Source organism: Gambusia affinis, linkage group LG23 (assembly GCF_019740435.1).
Source record: "Gambusia affinis linkage group LG23, SWU_Gaff_1.0, whole genome shotgun sequence".
Classification (NCBI taxonomy): Eukaryota; Metazoa; Chordata; class Actinopteri; order Cyprinodontiformes; family Poeciliidae; genus Gambusia; species Gambusia affinis.
Genome location: NC_057890.1, coordinates 9,054,782 through 9,080,176, shown reverse-complemented (window position 1 = coordinate 9,080,176; position 25,395 = coordinate 9,054,782). Strand labels below are relative to the sequence as shown.

Sequence of the window (25,395 nt, the reverse complement as noted above, 5' to 3'; positions counted from 1 at the left end):
TGTATGAGTACTAATGTAACAGGCAAGTCATAACATGCAGTTTTACACCAAGATGAAGAAAATAGAAATGGAAAGTAAAAAAAAAGCAACTGTACAGTAACGTCAAATTTTTTAAAAGTACTATAAAGTAGGACAATTTTAAAAAACAATAAATCAAAACATGCACATATGGTTTTGCATTACACATTTGCAAACAGGCTGTTTGCAATAAAATCTGTATAAATAACTGCAGGGATGTAAACACATTAGGGTTTTATTATCTTTCTGGGAGGACTGATGTATTTTTAAGTCTTAAAAGCTGCTTGGAGGAAGGATCTGTGTTCGCACACTTTTGAGCATCTATGATGCAGCATCCTGTCACTGCAGGAGCTCTCCACTTCAACTAGCTAGTGTCTTGCAAAAGCAAAGTTTTCTCTGAATAAGGGGAAAAAAAACATAATCTTTAAAGAAGCTGCATCTACTTTTAAGGTACTTTATTTCAGAGTTTAAGTCTGTGTTTTAGATTAGATTTTTAGGTGTACATGATTTAAAATTATTTGACAAAAACAAAATTGGAAGCCAGCTTTGGCATCGTGATGTTTTATGATTTGTGGAACATGAAGTTAATTGAAGCAAAGCACATAATTTTCATACTGACATATTGCATAAATTGATGCAACATTTCATAAATTTGAGTCTGAATAAGTGTGAGTTTTTAATATTGAACTAAAGTGTGGAGGAACTTTTGAGTAACTCAGGAAATGGTCTTTCTTTCCAGAGGAAAAACAAAAAGGCTTCAAACCCTCACACGTTAGTTTTGACATTTCAGCTGCGGAAAAAAAAAATCTGAAAAACAGTTGAGAAAAAGCCATGGAAAGACATCTGTGCACCCTATCAGAGCCACATGTTGCAGCTGCGAGATCAGATGCAGTTCAGAGGATCTCTGGCATCTAAGACGTGTATGTCCCCATTTAATTATTTCATACACTGAGTTCAGTTTCTACCGTCACAATCGCAAATTGGTCATCTGTCTTCCAACAGCGGTAGCCATTTCTCATCGTTTCAGACTCCAAGTGATGATAAACAGATTAGGAGCCTCTAATTAAATAATGAGAATACTCATAAACATAAGCCATAAATTAAAATATTAGCTGCAGAAATGGACAATGGAGCAAAAATAAATTAAAGCCCAAATAGGCCTGTCTATTTCCATTCATATTTTGGCAACAACCACCTGTGGTCTCATTCTCAACATTCCACAGGATTTAAAAGGTCTTATGACAAACGCATACCCCCATAACTTGGAGGATCTGCTGCTTTCCAATAAAAACACAGTGCATGTGATCCCAAATAAGTTCACATCCACGTCGATGGGGTTCAGTAGAAAGGAGTGAATCCAGATGTTGCTTTTTACAGGATCTTTGCTTCAGCTGTCAGCTTTCAACTGGATTTATAGCTGGAGTATGTGTCAGAGCTGCTGTAAACCTGAAGGGTATGCACATTATCAATTAATAGAATATTTAAGAGTTTAAAGAAAAATAAGTCCGCAAGGAATAATAGGTCTGCACTCCTCACAGCATGGAAGTGCAATTAATTGCACTTTCAGAGGAAGCGGAAGAGGTCACTCGATGGTGCAAAGCCTGCCCTTCACCAGGTTTTACTAAATTCAGATGCATAGTTTGTATCCCTGCTTCTCAGATGTAGGTTTGGACTGTTGATTCAGTGCTTGTTTAATCTCATCATATGCTCGTTTGGAGTGGAGATGCATCAAATAATCTATTGGTAGTTATGAGCGGTAGGTTTTTGGGTTACCTCAGTAGCTGGCAACTCAAAAATTTCTTTAAAGCATAATCCCTCAACTCTACAAGGTGTGTGATCTTCAGTATGGAAGCTGTTTTCAAGAAGACTAAAATTAGCAGTAATAGCTGTCACAAATGTGTTTAAGAATTAAGTATTTAAACAACTTTTATGGTAGCTTGTTGGCTGTTGCCTGTCGCTACCTGAAGGAGCGCTAACAAACAGCGCATCAACTGGAAAGGTGTTTTCATTTGGTGCTTTAAAAATCAAAATAACTTTGATTTGAAGCTGATTCCATTTCATGTACTTGTTTTCATTATTCAGCTTTTGCATTTTCACTCTAGTAAGTCATGCTACTCTTTTTGTGTTACTGAGTAACTTTGTCAGTTAAAATGTTTTACTAGCTTGTCTTTCTTGAACAAGAATTTTTTATTATTTTTTTTTAATCTTACCGTAATATTTCTCGTTAAACAAAACTGAAATGAACGAAATACCTTTATCAGTTTTGGTCTTTTTATACCAAACTGACCAGAGATTAACTTATTTGAATTAATTTGAAGTTGATATCAGACAGAATATAATCTAGCAGTTACCCAGCTTTGTCTTTCTTAAGCTTTTAAAATGGCTTAAAAATTAAAAAAATAAATTGCTGCAATTGGAGATTTTGGCAGTAGTTTGGATATTGAAATTAAGTCATGGGTCTTAACTCTGTTTCCATTTGTTCACAAATTGTAAATTCTTGTTTTAAAGCAGCTGGTTTCCCACACTCAGTGTGACGTCGCCTCTACTCACGCCAGTAAAGCTTAGAAAAACATTTTGAACTCGATTAGAATTCTTAAAGAGAAATTGGGATCTGCTACAGATCTGTATCATAAGATAACACATAAGATTTTAAGACATAAGGTAAAATATAGAACATATTTTTTAAAAACTAATGGTTGTACATGCCCGAGTGAGTACAGCAAAGGATTTTAACCTTTTAATTTTTTTAATAATAAACAAACTTACCTTTAGGAAGCAATTCAGTCCTTTTTTTTAATAAGTAATAATATTTTGTTTGGAGCTATTCTTAGCCTCAGAAGGTTTTATCCCTTGCCTTGTTTTCATAAAACCACATCATGTAATTACTGCAGCAGTCGTTGACATCCTCCGTTGCTGTTTAATTAGCCAGCTAATGTTGTTTTTCTCTGCTGCAAACCCGTCATTTGTCTTGCTTAAGGAGCTTCTCTCTCTTTTACCAAAGGAATATTGAATTTATTTATTCTAAGTGGCAGAATATGTAACAGTTAAACCCAAACAGTAGTCTATTAAACATTTAACATGAGCTAATGTCTTCACTCACAATGCGTACTGGCTTGGAACAACAGTTTCTTTGCTTGGAGAGGGTGCTGCATTTGCAAAGTGTGTCTAAACCAGGTCCGTCAAATAGAACCTACGAAGTCCCACAAATCTCCTGTGGCATCTCTTATGTGACTTCAGTGATGGTGGACCATTCGTGAAGTTGCAGACAATTATTGATCTTCGCGATATTCTCCAGCACTTAACCTTTACACTAGCCAAACGGGGTATGAAGTCCCTTATTGAATGTGTACTTTAATGTTCTTCTCTGGTGACGGCCCTGATCAATACCCTCCCTACTCACTCTCATTAAGCTAGCGCCTGGGAGACCTCCTTAGGCCTGGAAATCTATCTGCATATGTTTTTGAGGACTAAATTATCAAGGAGATGTGACAGTGGACACGCATATTATATTTCACGAGCTTTATTAGTTCTTAGCTGCATTTTTGTTGATTAAAAATGCTGGTATCGGTGTTGCGAAATTATTCTTTTTGTAAATTTGTATTAAACAAACATTCACATTGAGAACCCTTACCAATTGACAGGGATGTTTATATACAGCCATATTTCCAATCACATTTGTGCAACAATCTTGTTCCATACTAAAAAAATGTCATGGTGAGCTTTGGAGAGTATCAGTTTAGACATGTAGCTGTTGTCATCTTGTGAAGATCTACACACATTTGCTTAAGTGAAATGTCCTGACTTTCTCATTTAAGAGTGACTAACAGAACTGGGCATCTGTGCCATGCAATATTTATACTTTGTGGAAATAGAAAGTCATGGATGACTAATCAGAATTTCCTCAACACCTAAATACATTTTTAAAAAAGTAAAGTAACAAGCTCAGCAGTGACCAGCTGCAGCTGACACCAGCCTGACCAAATAAAATAATAATAAAATCGGACCTTGAAGCTTAATTTAATGTATGTCTCTTTGAAGTAAAAATCCCAAGTGGATGTGGTTCACAATTTGACTGCTTGGAAACATTGTAGCGTTTCAAAAAGGATTCCGATTATGGTTGGATATATGTGTCAACAGACGTGTCGGCTTCATTTAAAGTGGCAGGGTTTCAGGTGAACACCTGAGTTTTCTAGTCCAAACAAAGCCCCACCCCATCACTCTATACTTCCCACTTGGGAATCGTTGGTTTAAAGGTTAATAAAACAGCAGTGGCATTAACTGACTCGGTTGTTTTAAAACAGTAGAACATGGCATGTCAAAAATATGAACACCTCCTTGAAAATATTAGAGAATGATGGATTTTATTTAGTCTAAAGCTTTACACCTTCTTGGCAAACATGGAGTGTCCTTACTGAAGGTGGAGGCCTTTTCTCTCTATGTTGGAGTCTGGGACTGGTGCATGGAGATTGGATGCTGTTGACTTAGCAGAAAGGGCGTTAATGTGAATTCATTGGAAGTCTTGCATTCCTAGAAAATCTGTTTTGTACCTCATTTTCATACTTACTTTAAAACAAAAATGTAAATACATTCAAAAGCACCACCAACATAGCCTTCTGTTTGATCTTAATTTGTCATGAATCAGTTATTGAAAATGAAATTTCCTCGGGTAGTGCCTAAGTGTCGAGTAGCTAAGCTGCTGTTTGACTTACATCCGTTCTCACTTACCAATGTCAGTGCTAAAAGAATATTTCGCCCTAGATTATAAGATAAAGAAGCCACAAAAGGCATATGCTTTTACACTTCAAATCTCCGTTTCCCCTTATGTAGGCAAGATGTTTCCAGATAAGCACCATTAATCATTCCACCGCATCTGTTCCCTCTCGCACAGTTTCACCTGTAGAGCTTCTGCACTCCGAGGAAAAAAAAAGAAAGCTGCTTCTCCTCGCAATTGCCTGACACATTATATCATTAAAATGTACAAAGAAAACTCCTTCTCTTTATCTCTGATAATCTAATTAGCATCAGCCAGATGGTTTAATAAGGGATATCGGCGCCGTTTAGCCTCCCAAACGGCCCGCTGGAGGAGAACAGCAGAGGAGGCTCCTCTCCACTCTCCTCTTCACTCTGAATAGCTCTCCAGGGTTCACATTATTGCTTCCTCTGCCTGAGGCGAACCACTCCAACTCAGGAGTTTAGGGAGGATGAATGCATCCAGGAGAGAGGCGTACTCAAAGTGAATCAAATAGGCTGAGATGTTGGATACTGCTGGGAATGTTTTAAACCAAATAATGGCAGATAACTGGTTTCACCTTTGGTTCCCCCAAGGAGCGAGCCAGAGATATATGATTAGACTTTAAACGGTTCAGAGATAAATCGCAATCTATTTGGTGTGCGTTTAATTGTACGATTTAAGATTGCCTCATGCGGTCGCATCAAGTTTAGAGATTGCTTGATGCAAATTCCACAAAAGATGTGCAAATAAAGCACTTTGGAGTTAAGTTTTTTTCTTCCTTTCTGCAAAGCAAGGGACTGTATGTTCTTCTAACTTCAAGCCGTTAGGCCTGACAGGGCACCAGTTCAAATGAAGTCAGGTTTCATATCATTAAGGAGGAAAAAGTTCAATGTCCAGATTACATTAGAGAAGTCTTAGCCAGCTGGTCTCCCCCAGTTCTGACACTTCTCTCTCCGTAATGAGCGGACGCTGCAGCGCCCGAGACATGAATGCTCAAGTAAAGTCCGGCCGACAAGACGTACTCAGTCAAGCCCTGCATCGGCAATCTGGGCGAACACGTCGAGCAGAAAGAAAGGATAGCCTGGCAAGTTGAGGAGCCAGACATCGAGAGTGGAGGGGCTGGTGAAAGGGGCACTGCAACCCTAGATGCCGGCAGCAGTAGCAGCAAGAGGGAGACTGAGAGAGATAGAGACATGCTCAATTAATTCCCCAACTTCAGAAGGGCTTTTCCTGCTGGCCAGTGGAGAGGAACAATAATGACTGGATTTAGAATAAAAAGATGTGCACATCTACAAAGGAAGGGGTGCGAGTGGGGGGAGAGGATGAGATAAGGGGCTCCCATTTAGATTGACGGTTGGAAATTGTGGAAGGTCAGCACGATCTGTGAAGCGTCACCCAGGCAACTGCTTTAACAAAAAAATAATAATAATTTCAAAAAACTCGCTGTCCATCCAAGCTTGATGAAGCTTGTGTGAGACTTTGTTGCTTTTAGTTCATGTAATCTGCCGACTTATTTATTTATTTTTTTGCTAAGACCATTTCTTGTAACGGTCTTGTAAATACAATCGCATAACACACAAGTATCTTCCGGAGGTGTTCACAGATGGTGAAAAGGTTTCACAGCTTGTTCCCAAGTTGTTCCTTGGGTGGAATGGATTCATACTCCTTCCAGTGACTTCTGGGATTTTCCACAGTCTGGATAACCTCCACAGAGATGAGCTCTGGAGGCGTCCTGATCAGATGCCTGAACAACCTCAGTTGATTTCCGATGGCTTTCTTTCGGGCTCTCCCGATAGAAAAGCTTGCATGATGCCATGCAAGGCGGGTGAAAGGAATGCACATTAGCTTGGGGACACCAGTTCCTGTTGGCATCATCTGTTTTTGGGGACATGTTATTTTAAGTTCTTTGGAGTATGCCGTGAAAATGTAGTGCGTGCAGCAGATTGCCCTCAGAAGTCAATTAGTAAACAGAGACCATTTGTGTAAAATCCAGCTGGTTTTCAAGCGCTTCCAAAGTTTGTATTTGATCAAAGTGTATCACAAACGCCTAGAAATACAGCAGATCCAAAGCCCTTGTCAGAAAGTATGTCTGAATTGATTCATTTTTGTTTCGGAACATGGTATTGGCATAATCATGTGGTCAAGATCCTTTTTTTCCCTATAGGAACAGCAAAGCAGGTCAGAGTGATTAAATGAATGAAGACGATTGGAGTCAAATATAGAGCATTCTTGAACTAAAACATGTTACTTGCCAGCAGAACAACAACTCTAAACAACCAATTGTCAATTATTGAGGTATTTTACAAAAAATGGACAAAAATTGTAGTGTGTAGGTATACAAAGCTGGTAGAGGTGATTTGTCCAAAGAGCTAATGCTGTAATTGCAATAATGAGTAAACTCCCCTGTTTTATAGTTATACTACTACCAACAGTTGTAAGTATAAAAGTTATACCATGTAGATCTTTACAGTTTTAGGTGAGTCTTTTAATCCCAGTTTTACTAGAAATTATTTTACAGTTGATATAACAATTAACATATTTATCCCCAAGACTTCTTTCAAAATCAGATGTCATTTAAGTTCTTTAAGGGTTTCATGCAATGGAGTCCTAGCCAAATGTACTTAGAACTGATTACTCTTTCAATAGACATTTCACCATTATTAGGAAGAGTCATGGACAAGGGTCCTCTGAAAGAGATTTCAACAAGCATCTCTGCCTAATCTGCACCGTCGCTGATGAACCTCCTTGTCCTAATTGCACATTTGTAGCTGCAAGACTGAACAATTTTTAACTGTCGACTGAATTGATTAGGCACAAATCCAGTTTTGCATTTCCCGAATACAGGCCCAAGTCAACAACATTACATGAAATTCAAGTGAAAATTAAACATTTTCACTGTGATTATTCCCTTCTTCCTTGAATTGTAATTTCCCGCTTCAGTCATAAAATGCATTGAAAGCTGCACTTTTTAGTACTTTCAGCAGGTGTTTACATACAATTTTTGGCTATATAAGAAATTTGTCAAGACAAATCCTTACTCAGATCAAAACAGTAATTACATCCCCCAGCACTTGACACAACCTTTCAGTATTTTTGCACTCCAGGCACTTTTTAAACTGTCATACAATCAATTAAACCCCCACAGCCCCATCTTCATCTTTGCTGATCAGTCGCTTCAAAGGCATTCATAATATTCAGACATAAAGCACACTTAACAGTTTTAGTGTGTGTGTGTGGGTGTGTGTGTGTGTGTGCGCGCATGCCGCTCTTCCTCTCTGTTTGTACGCTGCAGCTCTAAGTGTGTGTGCTCACCAACCTGTGCTCATGTATTGAACTTTACCAAGTGCCGAGCAAAGATCACACGTGGAGGTCTTATTAAACTTTGAGCTCACTCAAAACTTTGACACTCGGAACATTGAGAGTTTGCATTAGGAATATTAATGCCCATATTAATATTGTGTTGACCTTTTGCCATCCACAGACCCGGTACTGCAGTCCAAACACAGAGACGTTGGTTTTAATTCCTCGGTCTGGAGGAGAAAAAGGCAGACACTTGCATGCATTCATTATTTTCAAAAGGAGATTTTTTGCGTGTGTGTGCACGCAACTCAACACTTTGAATCATGTATGACTGGCTTGAGCCTATATAGAAAAATGTTCCTGCGTTCATGATCCTGCTGATGGGAAATATGCTCATGTGACGAAAATAAAATAGGAATCATGTATTAAAATGATGTTGGTTTGAAATGCATGTGCGGTTTCTTAAATGCCAATTCTGTTGCTAATAATAGCGCAAATTCCTTAGATACTGGAAGCTAAAAAACAATTTAGGAAGCAAGTTTGATGGAGCATTAATTATTCATAAAGCAAAGAATACTTACAAACTTCAGAATTCATTGTAGTTTGTTAGGATTTTGCTTTGAACATCAACTAAAAGTAGTGCACATTCTGAAGTGATTGGAAAATGACACAAAGGTTTCAAAATTTTAGAATATTGTAAAGTACTTAGTGCATTAGTTTCCAGTGAAACAAACTGCACTACGCTACTGCTTCGATGGGAGAATACACTACTTTTGACAGTTTTGAAAGAGCAGCAAAGTAGAAAGAAATTGTCGATAAAAAAATTAAAAATAAACAGCAGAAGTTGCTCTAGTCAGATGAGACCAAAATTAGACTTTTTGGGCTACAGGAAAACAATTACTGCATTATGACTCTGAACACATCATCCCTACAGTATTTAGATGAAAGCATATTTGTATGCTAAAGTGATTCACCTATGACTACTTTCTCAAGGCATTGCACCTGCTCTTTCCTCTCTGCACCACTTCTTCCAAAACCACATGAAACTGCTCCCAGACACAATATTCTGTTGTTTGTGGATAATTTACGTCATTGTAAATACACCGACTAGGTAAGCACCGGTAAGGCAAAGTGGAATCCCCTTTATTTTCTCCTCTCCCTCCTGACATGAAGTAAGTTAGTTTACCTCCAGGATACAAAGGCTTTGGGGGGCATAACAGGCAAAAGGCAATGTGACAGGAACAAAGGAAGTGCATTAGTCAACCATGTTGTATGTTTCTGGGAATCCACTGCGCACAGCTCACTCAGGAGAAATTACATTTCTGCTTTGATTTAATTAAAGCTAAATATTGGGCAATCGTCAGGCACTTGGCAGGGTATTCTTGACACTGTAATTATCTCCTGAGGTGCTTTTTGTCTTAAAGGCAGCATTCATGCGTGAAACCAATTCCAGCGTTGACTCGTCAAGAGCTCCCCGTTTTTTGTTTCTTTAAAAAAAAGAAAAAAAGACACTGTTTGCTTACCGTACCTTTAAGGCTTTAACAACTTGTCACATGTTGGCTTCCATGGGGCGACTTTTACAGACTTGGAGCCGCTGAAATAAATACAGTTTGCATTAACATAATTTAAAACAAAAGTACTTTTCAAAGAAAAATTGTGGAAAGAATAGCCATTTTTCTAAATAATAAAATAGCTCTAAATAAATAATTGCTAAACTAAAAGTAACATTTAGACAACCTTTTTTAATTTTGTTGGATGGATCAGCAAAAATGTGACAAGTGAAAAGAAAAAGATAAATGGCTTCCAAAACTAAAAAAATTAATTCAGAAAAAATATTTTCATGCCCCTTTAATCTGTTTATCAAAAGTAAAAATAAAGTACATGTATCTGTCGTTTATCGGATATAGAAAAACAATGGAAAGTGATCTTTTCAGATGAGACAAAAATGAAACATTTTATGCTACATAGAAACTCTAAAGTATGCTTTGAAACATGGTGGTGGGAGCATCATGGTTTGTGGACAAAGTCTCTGTTCTCACATAAAATTCCGATAAAACATAGTTTATTTTTGTAATGTAACAAGATATAAAAAGTTGTAAAAGTTTTGGAACTCCCATAATAGAATTTTAACTCTTCATATATGATGCATATGTGTGTGTGTGTATATGTGTATATATATATATATATATGTGTGTGTGTATATGTGTATATATATATATATATATGTGTGTGTGTATATGTGTGTATATATATATATATATATATAAAACCTCAATTCTTTCTGTTCCCTCCCTGCGCCCTCTCTTTCACTCTGTTTTCGCTTGAATTATTCACCAGTGTCATCATGTTGACCTGTTCCTTGTCAGAGCTCTAGCTGTGTCTTTGTGTGTGTGTGTGTGTGTGTGCGTGCATGTGTGTGTGTGTTTAAACCAATGCTGCAGCTGTGTGGGTGCATCTGTATGTATGGGTGTGTGTGTCAGGGCCAAGCATCGCTCTCCTCATGCAGTCCTCGGCTGTAATTTGTGTCACTGACTTGAGTTTGATGGGTGAGCAGCTTCGCACAACACTGTGTCACAGGGGTGGGGTGGAGGTGTGCGAGCGTGCGTGCGTGCGCGTTTGTGCGTGTGTGTGTATTTTTGTGCCACGTCCACATGACTTTGTCTGTCTCCATCCTGAGATGTGGACATGTGAAGATGCGATGGTGTGCACCTGCGTCTGTGTGTACGCTGGCGTGTCCGTGTGTGCTTGTGTGCACCTGCGAGGATGAACAGCGGTGCAACTCTCTCTCCTTTCCGTTGCCTGCATTGGCACCGTGTCACAGTGAGGAGCCCGGAGGAGACATCCGAGGCCGCGGCGGTGAGACGCTCACAGCTGCCACTTGTCACATTAGTCAGCTCAAATTTGGAGGAAATCAATTCTGAACCTTAATTCACTCGACGACTCCCACGCCCCGGCCAACAGCAGCAGACCCCCCTCCCTCCTTTCCCCTCCTTCGCTACCCCTCCTTCCCATAAGTCGAGGAATAGAATCCCAGGGGACACAAGTCATCAATCTTAAATCACCTCCTCCAAACTAATGGCAGTCCTAACCCGGCCAGTCCTGCTAAATTGAATTATTACTGGATTGACAAAAAACTGCTAAGAATAATTCTGAAGGAAAAAGAATAGAAGGCGGTGTGTATCTTAACGACAGGAAGTGGAAGGGAACTGGTCGGAGTGAGTCATGGAGGTGTGTGTGTGTGGTGGGGTAGAAGTTGTCCTCATGCAAGCGCCAGAACATGCAAGAAAAACACGACTCGGCTGTGCAACTGTTTGCACACGTTTTCAAAAATGCACATGCTTAAACATTCTTGCTTTCACCTTTCACAGACGCCTCTCGCACATGCAGGGCTTCGGCTATGCACTGTATGCTAATGTTCATCATCAGTCAGGACAGATTAATGCCCAGGCTCTCAGCTAGACAGACAGAGCCGGTGCATAGACCACCCACTCATTGAGGCACAATGCTTGGAGACAGGATCCTGGAGAAGGTGCAGCAGAATAACCATTTCAAGCACTTAATTCTTCACAAAAAAGTAAAAAATTAAATAATGACCTGTTAGGCACACATACAAAGTTGTATTCTCTTTATCATTGTTAAAGTTAAGTACCGGTAAGGGAAATAAATCTTAACACTCTTTGAAATGGTTCATAATTGGTTTCCAAAATTGATGGCAGGAAACTGCTTCGTGAGGCATCAAGAGGGATGTTATCGTTAAAGGACTGCAGTTGTATTGCGCTTTTTTAATAACCACATTTGCATACTTCAAGATGCCAAAATGCAACATCTGATGGCAACCTGGTGTTCAGTGTCTTGCTGATGTTCAGTGTGGCTTGGACATGCGAAGCCACAGTATTCTGATTAGCAAATGCAGATAAGTTTGAAAATACATCTAAAAATGGGACAGTTGGCATAAGAAGAAGAGTTCAATAAACTCAGCACCTCAAATCCTTGAATCTTGTTTTCAATAAAAATCTGGAAACTGGTGGGTAAACTCATATCAACAGGTCATTTAAAATGGGGAAGGATTGGGAAGCGAATAGGAAAATGGCTTGAGATAAATGCAAAGGGAAATGCTAAAAAACTGTTTGATGGAGGTTTAAACATACCCATGTGCTTCAATAGACTTATCAAAGTCCAGATCTACTTGCATGTTGATTGATCACAGCAGCTCCCAGTGTATTAGGACTGAGCTGGAGGCGTTTTGTTGGGGAGAAAAAAGCAGTTTCCGTATATGCGCAGTTGGTTGGGACATACCTAAGTATACATGCAACTAAAGTCCTAGTGACATTTTGATTAGCAAAGTTTTGACTTCAGGGTGATAAATCAAATGCACAGCCCACATTTCAGATTCTTATCTGCATAAAAAACATCCTTGCATCCATAACTCTGTTTCACTTTTGTTGGACTTTGATATACAATCCAAATTAAATACATTTGTGGCTGTATCAAGATAAACTTTTAAGCTAACATCAGATTGTACAGAGCTCTCTGTCAGGTGTGTAATATATATATGTGTGTGTGTGTAAACTTGTGATGTCACCTAGAATAAAACATTGGAGTTGTTTGATCATAAAGTGCATGCATTTTCTGGTAACTGACACTGTCTCTCAAGTGTATTCCGCTGTAAACAAGTTGACTGTGTCATCCGATCCACTTGTGGAGATACATTTGCCATTCCCTGCTGTCACCAATTGCACCACAACTGCCTTGCGAGGCACATGAAAGTGATGGATGAAAGTTTCTGTCTCCCATGGTGCAGAGCTGAATTAAATTGAAAGCTACTGTTTATTCCCCCCGTGTGTCGTCGCAGAATCAGGTTTGTTTGCAATTGATTTAAGCCGAGGGGGGGTCTTTTTTGCGTCGGAAAGGCTACGGTTTTTCTCTTGATGGAAGAGATGATTGAATTTGTTTTGTCTTGCATGTGTCTCTGCTTGCTCTCTTCCCATCCCTTGCTTGTGTCAGTAAATCAGATCATCGCTCTCCCCCTGTCAACACATGCTCCTTGTTGAGCAGTCAAAGTTAATTTGCAAATGCTCACTTTGATTTTCTGTTTCTTTTCCTCCTTGTCCTCTTCATTTGCCTGCGTTGCCTCTTCCCACATCCATTTTTTTTTTTTCCCCCAGCTTTTTGAGGAATTCTCACGGAGGATTTGCCTTTTTGTTGAGTTTTCTCCTTCCTCCGACTTTTTGCATTTTACTTTCTTCCAAGGCGTTTCTACACTAGCCTTGACAAGATGATGAAACCCATCTCTATAAGGTGATGTCTTGTGCTCTTTCAGAGCAACGCGCCGCCACACCTAACCATGTTAGGGTTTGGTCCCTGGCTAAGGAGAGCTTGTCAGCTGGATTTCCTTTGTAGAAGAGCTGACTGTAGTCTGAGGGCATCCTGTGGGAAAATGGCTACAGAATCATTATTCATCATCCAAAAGCTTTGCTCGCGCTCCGTCAGGAACTCTCCCTCGGCAGCAGTCCATCTCTGCAGCCATTCATCATTGGTCTGAATGTAGCTAAGAGGCAGAAGGGAGCCAGGCACTTAGGGCCTCTGTGAGAGAGCCCCTAATGAAGGCCCTTGTTCTGTACTCATGAAAACACCTCAGCGATATTAAGCTGGGTCAATTATTGTGTCGCTTCTCCAACTGCCAATGCGCTGCCGGCCCGACATTTAAGTCTGGAAGGTTTTAAGTCAAACTCATTGAGGAATATGGCATGCATTACAGAGAACTTAAATATTTATTTGAATTCCCACTATACCTTTTAAAGCAGCACTTTGCTTTTCTTTAACCTTAGTTTATATCTTCATATACATATAACAATATCTCCGAACTTTGTTCTTATGGCGCAGTGGAGTGAGGCGCTTTCTTTCTGTTGGTGTTTGAAAAGTAAAATTAACATTTTGAAAGAACAGCTGGATGGCTTGGGGAAACATGTGGCCTGCAGATGTATCAGACAAATGAGGCATTGTTAGTACATTTGATGCTTGACAGGTAGCGAAGAGGTCAAGCACACTGGATCTCAAAAGTCTCCATACACATGATGAGACCTAAATCATTTCTAAATACCTTCCACCTTATTATGATAGTATGGGATTTATTAGGTGATTAAAACTGAGAAGTAGCATTTGTTCTGGGCACTGGCCTGGGCCATTCCAAAAATGGATTTTCTTTTTTTCTATTGAAGCTCTACATAAGTGGATTATGAATTATGCTTGGACCCACTGTTACACTGACAGGTAAAACTGTTTGTCATATTATCCATGTTGATAAAAGGCTCAGTTCCATTTGATGAAAAGTAACTCCAGAACATCGTGTTGGCTCGACGATGTCTCGCTGTGCATGTGGTGTTCGTTTCGCTGCCAGACATGTGGAGAGTTTTATCACATGTAGAAAACATCCAGTACTTTTTGGAATTTCCTATAAGGTGTGTGCCCCAGAAATGATCAGCCATTGAATGAAAAGAAATACGATTCAACAAAAATATTTGGCCAAACCGAAATTTCACACTGAAAGTTGAAAAGTACTTAACCAGGTCTAATTATTCACATCCCAAAAGCCTGCCATTTCTTCAGAGATGAGGACACTTTCGAGAGCCGCTCTAAGTATGCATATTTCCTCCTGATTGTAGCAGACCGATCATTAATAAATTATTCACTGAAATCTATAATATTTAGCATTGCCTACCCAAGCTGTACTCCCGCAGAGTACAGTTACAGCTACAAGCACAGCCGCAGGTGCACGCGCAGTACGGATGCGATTGTGCTTCTCCTCCAGGCTTATCTGATGAAACGACTCCAGTTTTGGGAGGCAACGTGTCCCACTCTGATCACAGTCCCTGGAACCAGAAGGACTTTGTTATGCAGCGCAAATCTTTACGTTTGCCGGTCCACAGGAGACTTGTCAATACGCTGAGCCGTATAGGCTGTGGCAGCTGCACTGTGGGGAAAACATTTGCCTTGAAGTACTGTCTTTCCTCATCTTCTGTGTCAGCCCTGCGGCTCCAAGACAACATATGTTCCCCTGCATGTCCCAAAGACATGGCAGCCCGTCGCGCAGCCTAACCTGGCTAGGTACACAAACGCATCATCGTACGGATGTACGGTTGTCTGAGCTCACCAAAAAAAACCCAAAAAAACAGATGGCTGCAAATTACAACAGCAGCAGTGCATTAAAAAAACTCCTTACAAACTCATAGCAGCACCCCCCGCTACTAAAATGACAAAATCATTAATTGGCATTGCGTAAGGGCTGGCTGCCTTTGCAGTGTCTCGCACAGCAGGAACGCCTGTCTAAAACTCACAGATGTAAAAGATTAATCTTTTTGCCTTCAGGTAGGTGAGCTGAAAATCGGAGGGTGAAAAAAGAAAAAAGCAAGCACTCCAAGCTGTTTGGTTAGTGGGGAGAACAGAGAAGAGGGCACATCTGCGGGAAGTATTCAGCATTTTGTCCTTGAACAGAACACATGTGACGGTGACACTGTTCTTGTAGAACTGTATGAGCCAGAAAAAATTGACGGGGAATTTAAATTTTACCCAGATGCAGCTCTCTTGCAAAACTGTCAATAGCCCTTAAAGTTGTTGTTACCACAAACCTAAGTTACTTTATTCATTATACATGATGAAGTCGTACATTATTGTGAAGTAAAAAATGGTTCTCAAAACGTGTTTCACAAATAAACACCTGTGGCATGCATTTACGTTCTTCTTTTGATTCTACAGACAATCCTGTGCAAACAATTGCCTGAAACATACATAGAACTTTATTAGAAAATATATCTACAGATACTGCTTTCATTTGAAGCCCTTTAGCGGTTTGTTCGCTAATGTTCTTCTACAAACACTATAATAAAAATACACCAGCGAAGTCACAATTCAAGTTGTGGAGTGGTTTAAAGTATCTCCATGTTATAAAACTATATTCTGAGAGTACTGTGCAATCCCCCATCTGAAAACAGAATATGCAAATCGTAGCGTAGCTGGCATATCATAGCACTTCTATACCAAAGCATAGCAGTCAACCTAAACTCACAAGCCTGACTAGTGGAGCATTAGCTGAAAAAGCAGAAAACAGGCTTGTGGTAACTCTAGAGGAGCTGCAGAGGTCCAGAGCTCAATGGGAGAATCTATTAGTAGAGGAAACCATAAGTTGCCACAAGCCAACTTGGGGACATGGCACATGTGCAGAAGCTGTGCTGGTCAAAATAGATCCAATAACTGTGGAGACTTACATGTGGCATTCACACCAGCTTTGCTTAGTTTGCTTTAACCAAACTTAGTTTGTTAGCCTAGAATGTTTGGTGTGTTTTTGGAGCATCATGGTCTTTTACCAAAGACGAAAGAAAAATATGACACTTGCTAAAATCTCACGCTAGTCCAGCTTTTACATTTTGCTCATATCTTCTTCAAAGGTTTTCACGTTGCTTCCTTCAGTTCTTGGTGCAGCACCACCACAGGGTGAACAGGTTTTTCAAAGGGTTTGGTCTATGTCCCTGAACTGCTTTCACAGTGCAGTGTGAAAGCAAACTGCAACAAATGTTGCTGTTTTGGTCCCAATCTAATCAAGTCTACTGGACTGTCAGGTGTGAAAACAGCCTAAAATTTGACATCACCGTGATAATTTACTGTGTACAGTGAAATTCAGTGGAAGTTGTTGTTCTAAAGAGAGAGGCCTGGTGAGAATTGTTGAGGATAGATGGAGATAAATAGCTTTGTTCTTGAAGAAAAACCTGTTGGAAGCTGTAAAATGGTTGACACTAAGCCATCAGGATACATGTTTTTCTATGCTAATGGAGTCCATAAACTGAGAGTATATTTGTTAGCTCCTCTGGTTTTAGAGACCAAAAAGCTGTGCTGTTAAAGGGGTAAAACTCATTTGATGGTAAAGGTTAGGTTTATGCAGTGAGAGATAAATTTTAATGTAAGGTGCTGAGGTCCCCTTAATTTTACATACATGAATACATTATACAGAATTACATCAAAGATTAAATGAATAAATATTGAAATCTGCTCATTGTTCTGTTGCTTAATCAAAAGTGTTTTGACATGATAAATATTGCTCCGGTATGGTTACACTCAATGTGACTTGTGAAATAAAACGTGATTCATTTGCAGTAATTACCTCGGTTAGTTAGCATGTTTGAAGACAGAAGTTGTTCCATCTACCTTCACATGACAAAGGCTACGCAGAGGCCCATCTTCATCTTAACTCTCTGATCTGCCATTATCCACTCAGCCACATCACTTTCACCACACTAAATTAATAAAATTGTGTGTTACATATTAGCAAGGCAATAAAAGGATGAATATTTCATAACAGAGATTGAGACACTGTTATTACCAAGCCATTACATCAGCACTGTGAGCCCAGACCAAATATAGGTGCCTTTTATTTCATGTCGAGGGAGGGTTGTGGGGGGGAAAGCCCTCTGATATTATTAGTTTTTGCCTGAAAACTAAATTGTTCTTGGATTTCCGATTGGCCTGAAGAAGAAAAGAATGTACGGTGGAGGTTATGGAAATATTTAGCTAGTGGTTGTTCTCAATGTGGCAGCAGATTTTCCCTCTCTGCGCTTTTATCAATCTGTCAGTCCGTCTCTTTCTCCGTGTTATAAATCCCTCATATCCTCTTTCTGTTTCAATCTTCCACATTTTTTTTCTTTTTCTATGTTTCCTTTTTTTTTTGTATTTTTATTTCCATTAATCTTTTTTTGAGGGCTCTCTGTAATCCATCTCCCCAGCCGAGAGGTATTCCCTCAGGGTAAATTACTCTGGAGGCCCGCCTGGCCCCGCACCGCATCAGATTGACCCTCAGCTTGTTTGCCATTTTGTATACTGCACTGTTTATTTAACAAGGAGCAGACTGAGTGTGATTTCCAGGGACGGGTCCCTGTGATAGTAGCTTTGACACCCTGCCTGAGTAATGACCCTCATTATGGAGCCTCTGACAGCTCCCTGAAAGGCCTGATTTATGAATATGCTGGGACTGCAGCCCCACAAGCCTCCATGCACCAGCCTCAGAGCATGGTCTCCCTCTCCTCTGTCAGCACCCACAGACTGTACATACATGAGGCGTGGGCGTTTGCACGCAGATAGTGCCGACACAGGCACCAAAAAGTAAATGTAATATGCATATGAAAGGACGTGGCAATTTTTTAACCTTTCCGTAGCTCGCACATCTAAGCGCACATCCATTCTTCTAAGTGGTCTTCGAGAAAGTTCGAAAGCAGATTCCTGTAGAGTTTCGTCCTGCAGTTTGGCGTTTTCTTGTGTGGGGAAGTGAGAGCAGCAACAGCTTGTAAAGAGCGGCGTGTGCCGTGACTTCCAACTTTCGTTTTATCCCATCTCATCTCATTGGTCAGTCCTTCATAAAAATTTGAACAAACTCACTCCTCAAGGATTAACCCTATTCATATTAACCCTTCTTAAATATCACACATATCAAAGGGTATCATAAATAAGTTATGAGATATATATATTGCTGCTTTTTTTTTTTTTGCCCCAGCAGAATCAATTAAGCAACCAGAAAAAGGAAAATAGGATCTCTGGGAGGCTCTGAGCTTGGCGAGGCCTTGAGAACCAGACCAGGCCTACAGGAAGGCAGGAAGATGAAGGGGAGGGGGAGGAAAGGAGAGATGCTGCACAAATACAGAAAGGGGGGGAGAGTGGTAGATGAGAATGGAGAAATGAGTGAGGGGAAAGCTAGAAAGTGGGAGGGCTATCTGAAGAGTGGAGAGAAGAGGTGGGATATCCGCTGGATATGCATAAACAGGAGACGAAACAGGCAGGCGGGCACAAGAGCGGACATCAGCCGCAGATAAAGCTACACGCACTTGTCAGAATCCAGCAGCTTGGGTAGTGATTTATGAGGATCCCCAGTCAAGACTTCCCTCCAAATCCAGCATCCAGCAGCCCTTTGTTCACAGCAACACTCCTCTTTTTGTTTCGTTCCCAAAGGAAAATAAATATTGAATAAAACAAAATGTTGAAAAGCACACCAAAAGTGAATGATCCGGTTAACAACTTCAGCTACTCTGAAAGGAAAATGTACAGTGGTATGCAAATGTTTACGTGCCCCTTTAATGGTTCTAGATTTTGTAGTGTTATGACTGGCAATAAGCAGTGCCTAATTGTGAATTAAATGGAGCAGGATTCATGTTGCAAATGTTTTTTTTTGTTTGTTTTGTTTTTTTGTATAATTAAACCTTTGCAGTGTAGTTTGCATTTTTAATTACCCCCCTTTACATTTATACCCCTAAGTGACAAGGAGTCTCTGTGAACAAACTCGAAGACCTAGTAGCACATCAGACAAGAGGGGAACGGAGTTCCAGAAAAGTCTAAAACAGAGTCAGCTTTGAACATCTTAAGAGTTTGCTACAACCTAAAAAAAATCTCCTTTCACGTACACTGGCAAGCCAGAAAACGAGAGCGGTGTTCAGAGAACCAACCAAGAAGAATCTGTTTACAAATTAATTGGTCCTCCACACCACTATTCTGGCAGCTATAGAACAGCAGGAAGATCAAATTCATAAAAAGGACAATCCAAAACTATAGAAAGAGGTTTGGTCAATTGAAATCAACATCAAGCATTTTTGCCAGTCCCTAGCATCACTCTGAACCAATTGGCCCCACTTTTAAACATGGTGCTGGCAGCATGGCGGCCTTTTCGGAAGAAAAAGAAAGATTATCAAATATATGATGAGTGCAGGTCAATCGTGGTAAAACTATTGTTAATGGCTGCAAAGATTTGATATGGGGACACCTAAGGTTCATCTTGAAATATACCGGTAGCTCAAATATATAGTCACTCACTTACAGTGGGTCTAATTGTTGCAAAATTACATCTAATGCCAACTTCTGCATGCTAGCCTCTTTGTTAGCCACCTTCCTTGCTGACGATTACAGTAAAATACCAGGTGTGGTGGAAATGTCAAGGCATTCAACAGTTGAGTCATTTTTGTTTACACCCCAATTGTAAGCTCAAGACAAAGCAGTAGTTTAAGCTCAAAGACGTGCTTTGAAGAAACCACTCAACAGCATAATAGCAGCTCTGCATTTAACATGGTGGGCCTGACATTTTTGCTGTAGGATTTATTCATGATTTTCCTCATTGAACTCGGAACATTATTTCCACTTGTCAATGAACCATTGACACCCTGGCTGGTTGTGTGCGACAGATAAGTGAGAGTTTTGTCTCAATTTACCAGATTATTTGATGTAACCTACGAGACCGGGTTTGAGGTCACAGATTCAGCCAGGAATATTGACAGCAATTTGTGGTGGTGCTGATCATGAATGTGGTTTGTCTTTCTGAGAGTTGACTTTCTTGGGGAGGGTCACAAACTGAATCGACTCTTGGGTATGCAAGCACGCACGCACCCATCTTGTTTCATGCACTGCATTAAAAAGCGGGATAAAAGGTAAGGAATGTGCTTTATTAACTTTAAATATGCATGATATTTCAGAGGAGAAGTGCAGTGCAGCATCAGGAATGTCCAAAAGCTTGACTACTTATTTCTCTCTTTCTTTTTTTTTTCCTCCTTAAAAACTGTAAATAATTAAAAGCCATGAGCGGGGGAGGCAAGGCAGGGAGGGTAATGAGAGGGAAATAGTCAAAAATACTCACACTTCTGCATAAACAGTGACCTCGATGCCCTCAGATGTCAAATCGGAAAGTTGCAATGTGCACTCGTCTTCTTTCTCCGCTTTTTGCCGAGCTTAACAGCGGCACCATGCTCAGAGTTGTGGAGAGTTGTTTCCCTTCAAACATTTTGATAGACGTGTATGCATCAAATCAAGCAGAAAATTTCATATAGCCTTAATATTTTGTTGCGCAGTGGTACAGTGCATCACTACTAATAGGCCTGTAAGTGGATGTAGTAAATTGTGACAAACTTACTGATATTCTTTTCGCCACAAGTTTGACTGCTTCAGGGGCTGAGAAGGAAAACATTGCGAGGAAGAGAAGAAGGTAGACGTGTCCCAGGGACAGCATGGTCCTCCCATATTTCATCACAACCATCTAATTAATTGTGTGAGACAACAAGGAAACTCCAGGAACAGTTAACGCTTTGTGATTTTTCGATTATTAAAGTTTTTATTATTTTAAAGGCATACATCTATACAACCTCTCCCAACCCCCCCCGCCCCCCCCCCTCCACAGTGTGTATCCCCTTCACCAGCCATTGTTCCCAGTAGACAGTTTTCTTTCCAATACAAATGGATGGATTAAACCACAATGAAGAGTACAACTGTTTAAAATGTGACATCCTACATATTTTATGCATCTCCTTCCATACTAATTTAGAATGTGCTAATACTGGATTTGTGGAAAAGGGTTGTCTATTATCCATTTTACCATGAGAAAGGACATCTACTGGTCTGAAAGGGTTCACTAATTCTTCTTCAGTACTCATCCAACTCAGCTTTGTTTCTCCCTTTACAAAATATTTGAACAACCTAGACATTTCAAAAGCGAGATTATATAGCCTTACATTAGGGAGGGCCATACCCCCTATGTCCCTTGCGCACCACATTTTCTTACTACTAATTCTGGGTTTCTTTTTGTCCCAAAGGAAGTCCTTAACACAAGTCTCGTATTGTTTGTATACCTGTGATGGGATATCAACAGGCACCATCATGAACACATAATTGAACAATGGGGCTATCACCATTTTTATTACATTCACCTTTCCCCATAAAGAGAGTTTCAATTTTGCCCATTTATTAAGATTAGTTTTAATTTTCTGAAGAAGCGGTTCCATATTAAATAGCATTATTTCCTCTAAATTTGAGTGAAGTCGTATACCCAGATATTTCATACCCGAGGGGACCCATTTAAAGTTAAATTGTGTAATATCATTTGAGTGACATGCTTGTGATATGGGCATACACTCGGATTTGTTCCAGTTGATCTTATATCCTGAAAATTTTGAATATAATTCAACACACTGTAATAGAGCTGGAACGGAGACAGTTGGATCTGCTATAACGGCTAAGATGTCATCCGCATACATAAGCAACTTGTGCTCTTTACCTCCTGCATGAATTCCTTTGATTCTTGGATTGGCTCTTATCGCAACTGCCAACGGTTCTACAACCAGCGTGAAGAGCAATGGGGACAAGGCACAGCCTTGTCTTGTCCCTCTGGAAAGATGAAAAAATTTGGACAATTGACCATTTGTCATTACTGCAGCCTTGGGTTTAGAGTATAATATTTCCACCCATTTGCAGAACGTAGAACCAAATCCAAATTTCAAAAGTGTTGTTTTAAGAAAGCCCCACTCCACGCGGTCGAAGGCTTTTTCAGCATCTAAAGAGAATGCCGCAACAGAAATTATGTTGGAATGATTCAAATGTATTAGATGAGCAAGTCTTCTCATATTGTCGATTGCAGATCTGTTCTTAATAAAGCCTACCTGATCTTCATTTATAATATCTGGGAGTACTTTTTCTAACCGCAATGCTAGTATTTTGGTTAATATTTTACAATCTACTCCTATGAGGTTAATGGGTCTGAAATTAGATGGATCTGAAACATCTTTGTCCTTTTTAGGAATAAGTGATATGAGAGCCTCGTTGAAAGTACCAGGTAACGAGCCTGACTCAAAGGCTTCTCTATATACATCATGCAATAATGGGGCAATGGTGTCAATATATTTCTTATAATATTCAACTGGAAAGCCATCCAGGCCCGGCGATTTCCCAGATTTCATAGACAAAATCGTAATTTTAATTTCTTCTAAAGTAATAGGGGAATCCAATTTTACTCTTTTCTCATTGGAGATAGTAGACAACTTCAATGATGAGAAAAAATCATTCATTTCCTCTGTGTCAGTTTTGTTAGAGGATGTGTAGAGTTTTTTATAAAACTCTTCAAAGATCCCATTTATTTCTTTAGCTGCAGTAAATGTTTTACCATCTTTTTTAGAGGAATGTTACTAGAGTTATCTTGCTGTTTAAGTTGTCTCGCTAATAATTTTCCACTTTTTTCTCCACCTTCATAGTATTTGATTTTAAGTCTAAATAAAGCATATTCAGCTTTTTTATTATATAGTTTGTGTAACTGACATTTAAGATTACAAAGTGTTTGATATAGGTGATTTGAGTAATTCTGTGCTATTTTTTTCTCAAACAAACAAATTTCTTTTTCCAGCGTTTTTTCTTTCCCATTATTTTCTTTTTTAATTTTTGATGCATATGCAATAAATTTTCCCCGTATGTATGCTTTTGACGCTTCCCACACAGAGGCTATATTAGCCGTGGAGCCAATATTTACTTGGAAAAAAAAATTAAGATCTTCCAGAATAGAGTTACTAAATACCTCATTTTGAAGTAGCATAGTATTAAGTCTCCAACGTCCTCTCCTTTCTTGTTCTCTCTCGTGGATTTACTAGTCTCCATATATCAACCAGATTCCAGTCCTGTGCTAGCATTTGGATTGCAGCCCTGTCCTTAGGTAATGGTTTCCCCCTTGGCGTACTTTTATCAATAAATCCATCCATCACCTGGTTGAAATCGCCCCCCAGAATAATCTGACCCTCTGTGTTTCCTATTATGCTATTAACTTCATGAAAGAAGTCGGGTTCTTCCTGATTGGGAGCATAAATGTTACAGAGGACAGTCCTAATTCCGTTCAACAAGGCTTCAACACATATGAGGCGCCCTTCCTTATCATTATGTTGTTTAAGCTTAACAAAACTTATGTTTTTATTAACAAGAATCATTACACCGTTTCGTTTGCTTGAAAATGAGCTATGGTACACTTTACCCACCCAACCTCTTTTGAACTTAGAAGCTTCTTCGTCCCCAATTATATGTGATTCTTGGATGAAAACAATATCAGCACCTTTGGATTTTAGATAAGTCAAAACTTTTTCTCTTTTAATTGGGTGCCCGCATCCATTAATATTCCATGAAATTATGTTAATATATCCCTTAGACATCTTTTGCTATTTGGTACCCTTTGCGTGATTTGTTCTGCCACTTAACGAGGTTCATACACAACAGCATAATAACTAATACTATCAACATGTGCAAACTTAAATACACTGACCTGGTGCAAAAAAAAGAAAAGAAATACAACATAGAACTAAGCATAGCAACACAGAACATGTTGCCGCTTATAGTCCTTTCCTTAACCCCTCTATTTAAACTTGGTCCGTGAGACGCGTTGAAATTTGTCCTTGGTCAACACAACCATCCGAACTCCGAAATACACAACCGACCTAAATTTTACAAACCGTTTTTAAGAAATATACACCTCAAATAATAACACTTGTTTTTCACTTAGCTTGTTGCAGGAACCTTTCAGCCTCTGAGTTGTCCCGGAAAGTCTTCCTTTCTCCTTTCCATGTGAAGATGAGCGTTGCTGGGAACAGCAGCCGGTCTTTCACCTCCATTTCCCGGAGGTATTTCTTTGCAGTGTTGAAAGCTCTCCTTTTCTCCACGAGCTCCTTCGACAGGTCCTCAAAAAAGGACAATTTGCAGCCTTCCCACTCCAGTCCACGCTTTTCTTTAGCTATCTGTAGCACCTTATCCCGGGCCGATGAGCGTAAGAACCGTATCAGGATGGTTCGGGGTGATTTATTGACATCTGGTTTGGGCGCCAGGGAACGGTGGACCCGCTCCACCTCGAACTCGCTGCCTGTGAGGCCGAACCCTTGCGCAATAATCCTTTCCACATATTGACGCATGTTTCCTCTTTCTTCATTATCTTCTTTCAATCCCACCATTCTCACATTGTTCCTCCGACTGCAGTTCTCCAGGTCTTCGACTCATTCCCACAGAATCGCAAGTTTCTTGTCACGTACCTCCACACATTTCTCCATTTGAGCACTTGTGTCTTCAATGTCGGACACCCGCTGTTCAACCTCGCCCAGCCTAATTAGAATATTTTCAACGGAGTCTTTAAGGTCTTTTGTTGTTTCTTTAATCGAGACATCTGCTGCAACAGTTTGTAGTGTTGCACTCATTTTCCGTATTTCTTCCATGAGGTTGAAGTCGATATGTTTCTCTCCAGTGCAGCTTAATTCTGTCGGCGGATTAGCAGAAGTGCTTTCAGGTGCGGGGCTGGTCCTCGCTGCTAGCTTGCTTCTCGTTGTTGCACCTTTGAAAAAGTTAGCTCTGTTGTTGCTTGACATTTCGTCGGTAAATTATTAATATCTGATTTCTTAAAAAGACTTTAGGATTTAGCGTGACAGAGGTATATATATCGGAGTAGATTGAGAGGTGTATATTCCAGATAAATGTGAAAGAAATTGTCGGTTTCCGGAGCTCTCTTAGCGTGCTGCCATCTTCCTCAGCGTTCCCACGTG

The 25,395-nt window shown here is 39.9% G+C and overlaps 1 long non-coding RNA gene across 2 annotated transcripts in view; it reads left to right on the top strand.

The window, feature by feature from the left end:
• LOC122826715 overlaps positions 1-25,395 on the top strand; it is a 75,818-nt gene that overhangs the window by 29,279 nt on the left and 21,144 nt on the right. Inside the window, exon 4 of one of the 2 annotated variants that reach the window (XR_006369846.1) lies at positions 8,232-8,402. The exons of the other annotated variant lie outside the window; for it this stretch is intronic. This is a non-coding gene — a long non-coding RNA (uncharacterized LOC122826715). Of the gene's footprint in view, positions 1-8,231; positions 8,403-25,395 lie in introns of those variants that run through there. 2 annotated transcript variants of the gene reach the window in all.